This window comes from Culex quinquefasciatus, chromosome 3, assembly GCF_015732765.1.
Source record: "Culex quinquefasciatus strain JHB chromosome 3, VPISU_Cqui_1.0_pri_paternal, whole genome shotgun sequence".
Classification (NCBI taxonomy): Eukaryota; Metazoa; Arthropoda; class Insecta; order Diptera; family Culicidae; genus Culex; species Culex quinquefasciatus.
In genome coordinates, this window is record NC_051863.1 from 90,535,122 (window position 1) to 90,539,879 (window position 4,758).

The 4,758-nt window shown below is 22.2% G+C and overlaps 1 long non-coding RNA gene across 1 annotated transcript; it reads right to left on the reverse strand.

The window, feature by feature from the left end:
• Window positions 1-1,470: 1,470 nt before the first annotated feature.
• On the reverse strand, window positions 1,471-2,279 carry LOC119769953. The gene is made up of 2 exons (XR_005278592.1): window positions 2,088-2,279; window positions 1,471-1,757 (listed from the first exon to the last, which is right to left on the reverse strand). It is a non-coding gene; the product is annotated as an uncharacterized LOC119769953 (long non-coding RNA).
• Window positions 2,280-4,758: the final 2,479 nt, after the last annotated feature.

A 4,758-nucleotide genomic window follows, 5' to 3' on the forward strand; every position in this document is an offset into this window, starting at 1 on the left:
TTCTAAATTTCCTCATTTCCTAATATCCTTATTTCCTAATTTCCAAATTTCCGAATTTCCTAATTTTGTAATTTCTTAATTGTTAAATTTTTAATTTCTTAATTTCCCAATTTCCTAATTTCAAAATTTCCTAATATCCTAATTTTCTAATTTCCTATTTTCTAATTTCTAAATTTCCAAATTTCCAATTTCCTAATTTCCTAATTTCATTATTTCCTAATTTTGTTATTTGTTAATTTCTAAATTTCCTCATTTCCTAATATCCTAATTTCCTCATTTCCAAATTTCCGAATTTCCTAATTTCCTAATTTTGTAATTTCTTAATTGTTAAATTTTTAATTTCTTAATTTCCCAATTTCCTAATTTCAAAATTTCCTAATATCCTAATTTTCTAATTTCCTATTTTCTAATTTCTAAATTTCCTAATTTCCTAACTTCCTAATTTCCTAATTTCATTATTTCCTAATTTTCTAATTTTATTATTTGTTAATTTCTAAATTTCTAAATTTCCTCATTTCCTAATATCCTAATTTCCTAATTTCCAAATTTCCTAATTTCCTAATTTTGTAATTTCTTAATTGTTAAATTTTTTAATTTCTTAATTTCCCAATTTCCTAATTTCCTAATTTTCTAATTTCCTAATTTCCTAATTTCCTTATTTCCTAATTTCCTAATTTCCTAATTTTCAGTTTCTAATTTCCTAATTTCCTTATTTCCTAATTTCCTAATTGCCCAATTTCCTAATTTCCTAATTTCCTTATTTCCTTATTTCCTTATTTCCTTATTTCCAAATTTCCTAATTTCCTATTTTCCTATTTTCCTAATTTCCTAATTTCCTAATTTCCTAATTTCCTAATTGCCCAATTTTCTAATTTCCTAATTTCCTAATTTCCTAATTTTCTTATCTCCTAATTTCCTAATTTCCCAATTTCCTAATTTTCTTATTTCCTAATTTCCTAATTGCCCAATTTCCTAATTTCCGATTTTTCTAATTTCTAAATTTCCTAATTTCCTAATTTCGTAATTTCCTGATTTCCTGATTTCCTAATTTCCTAATTTCCAAATTGCCTAATTTCCTAATTTCCTAATCTCCTAATTTCCTAATTTCTTAATCTCCTAATTTCCTAATTGCCTAATTTCCTAATTTCCGAATTTCCTAATTTCCTAATTTCCTAATTGCCTAATTTCCTAATTTCCGAATTTCCTAATATCCGAATTTCCGAATTTCCTAATTGCCTAAATTCCAAATTTCCTGATTTCCTGATTTCCTAATTTCCTAATTTCCAAATTTCTTAATTTCCTATTTCCCTAATTTCCGAATTTCCTAATTTCCGAATTTCCGAATTTCCTAATATCCTAATTGCCTAATTTCCTTCCAAGATTCAGCATTTTGAGATTCGGTCTGATGAGCAGCTCTATATGTTTTCATTAAATACAAAATTATATGAACCTTTGTAATAATCAGTGGCATTCAAATTTGCAAATTCTATTATTTTATTTATTCATCAAAACAAATTTAACACAGGCACCGTGCCAATAAACGTCAAACGCTACTTTCTGTTTCTGTTATTTTTCAGTTGCGTACCACTCAACAAAATTCTTTTCGTGACCTTTTCCTTGACCGTTGTTTGGACGTTCACCGTTGAGCATCAACACACAACTTACCTAACGATTTTCGCCTCCAGACGAAACGACCATCCTGAACAAATCCGGCCGGAAGTGTCCGCAGCAGGCGCCGGGCCTGGTAGAAGAAGTCCCTGTAAAAAAGAGGAACACACACAGTTTGTTCAGACCATTGCTCTCGCAAACTTGACCTTGACCATTCTCTTTGAACATAACCAAACTTGTCCGCACCCTCAGCAAACGTCAAATCAAAACAAATTGCTGCCGGATCTTTCTCAGGATCTCTCCGTAAAAGATCCGGCAACAATTTTGTATGGCTTGAAGTTTGCGGAGGGTACCAAAAAAATGTAAACAAATCACTTTGTGCATCAGCCAATAGCTTGGGAAATTTGCCTGAAAATGCCTGCTGCTGTTGCGGGTGCGATTCCGCCCTCTCCAAGTTCAACAAAACTCCAAATACTCACCCAAATATGCGAAAATTCCGCCATCCCAGAGCCGTTCCGGTTCGGTGACCCGGTGGATTTGTCCATCAGAACCATGTTGAACGAACGCCGGAACAACTTCATTCACGAGCACACGCGATTCGACTTGAGTATTCTCGATTTCAACTGCGCCACACAAACAGGATCAAACACGCGCGCGGGTGAAAAAATGACAGCCTTGATGACAGCTCGATCAACTATGGTGTGTTCGTTAGGGAGCGTCGCCCAGATTAGGTGTCATGGTGCGTTCGTTAGGGAGCGTCGTGTTCGTTTTGTGACCCTTAATATTTTTGCCGTTTCTATTATTGAATAAAAATGTTAAAATGTTTAAATGATTAAATGTTTAAATGTTTAAATGTTTAAATGTTTAAATGTTTAAATGTTTAAATGTTTAAATGTTTAAATGTTTAAATGTTTAAATGTTTAAATGTTTAAATGTTTAAATGTTTAAATGTTTAAATGTTTAAATGTTTAAATGTTTAAATGTTTAAATGTTTAAATGTTTAAATGTTTAAATGTTTAAATGTTTAAATGTTTAAATGTTTAAATGTTTAAATGTTTAAATGTTTAAATGTTTAAATGTTTAAATGTTTAAATGTTTAAATGTTTAAATGTTTAAATGTTTAAATGTTTAAATGTTTAAATGTTTAAATGTTTAAATGTTTAAATGTTTAAATGTTTAAATGTTTAAATGTTTAAATGTTTAAATGTTTAAATGTTTAAATGTTTAAATGTTTAAATGTTTAAATGTTTAAATGTTTAAATGTTTAAATGTTTAAATGTTTAAATGTTTAAATGTTTAAATGTTTAAATGTTTAAATGTTTAAATGTTTAAATGTTTAAATGTTTAAATGTTTAAATGTTTAAATGTTTAAATGTTTAAATGTTTAAATGTTTAAATGTTTAAATGTTTAAATGTTTAAATGTTTAAATGTTTAAATGTTTAAATGTTTAAATGTTTAAATGTTTAAATGTTTAAATGTTTAAATGTTTAAATGTTTAAATGTTTAAATGTTTAAATGTTTAAATGTTTAAATGTTTAAATGTTTAAATGTTTAAATGTTTAAATGTTTAAATGTTTAAATGTTTAAATGTTTAAATGTTTAAATGTTTAAATGTTTAAATGTTTAAATGTTTAAATGTTTAAATGTTTAAATGTTTAAATGTTTAAATGTTTAAATGTTTAAATGTTTAAATGTTTAAATGTTTAAATGTTTAAATGTTTAAATGTTTAAATGTTTAAATGTTTAAATGTTTAAATGTTTAAATGTTTAAATGTTTAAATGTTTAAATGTTTAAATGTTTAAATGTTTAAATGTTTAAATGTTTAAATGTTTAAATGTTTAAATGTTTAAATGTTTAAATGTTTAAATGTTTAAATGTTTAAATGTTTAAATGTTTAAATGTTTAAATGTTTAAATGTTTAAATGTTTAAATGTTTAAATGTTTAAATGTTTAAATGTTTAAATGTTTAAATGTTTAAATGTTTAAATGTTTAAATGTTTAAATGTTTAAATGTTTAAATGTTTAAATGTTTAAATGTTTAAATGTTTAAATGTTTAAATGTTTAAATGTTTAAATGTTTAAATGTTTAAATGTTTAAATGTTTAAATGTTTAAATGTTTAAATGTTTAAATGTTTAAATGTTTAAATGTTTAAATGTTTAAATGTTTAAATGTTTAAATGTTTAAATGTTTAAATGTTTAAATGTTTAAATGTTTAAATGTTTAAATGTTTAAATGTTTAAATGTTTAAATGTTTAAATGTTTAAATGTTTAAATGTTTAAATGTTTAAATGTTTAAATGTTTAAATGTTTAAATGTTTAAATGTTTAAATGTTTAAATGTTTAAATGTTTAAATGTTTAAATGTTTAAATGTTTAAATGTTTAAATGTTTAAATGTTTAAATGTTTAAATGTTTAAATGTTTAAATGTTTAAATGTTTAAATGTTTAAATGTTTAAATGTTTAAATGTTTAAATGTTTAAATGTTTAAATGTTTAAATGTTTAAATGTTTAAATGTTTAAATGTTTAAATGTTTAAATGTTTAAATGTTTAAATGTTTAAATGTTTAAATGTTTAAATGTTTAAATGTTTAAATGTTTAAATGTTTAAATGTTTAAATGTTTAAATGTTTAAATGTTTAAATGTTTAAATGTTTAAATGTTTAAATGTTTAAATGTTTAAATGTTTAAATGTTTAAATGTTTAAATGTTTAAATGTTTAAATGTTTAAATGTTTAAATGTTTAAATGTTTAAATGTTTAAATGTTTAAATGTTTAAATGTTTAAATGTTTAAATGTTTAAATGTTTAAATGTTTAAATGTTTAAATGTTTAAATGTTTAAATGTTTAAATGTTTAAATGTTTAAATGTTTAAATGTTTAAATGTTTAAATGTTTAAATGTTTAATATTTTAATATTTTAATATTTTAATATTTTAATATTTTAATATTTTAATATTTTAATATTTTAATATTTTAATATTTTAATATTTTAATATTTTAATATTTTAATATTTTAATATTTTAATATTTTAATATTTTAATATTTTAATATTTTAATATTTTAATATTTTAATATTTTAATATTTTAATATTTTAATATTTTAATATTTTAATATTTTAATATTTTAATATTTTAATATTTTAATA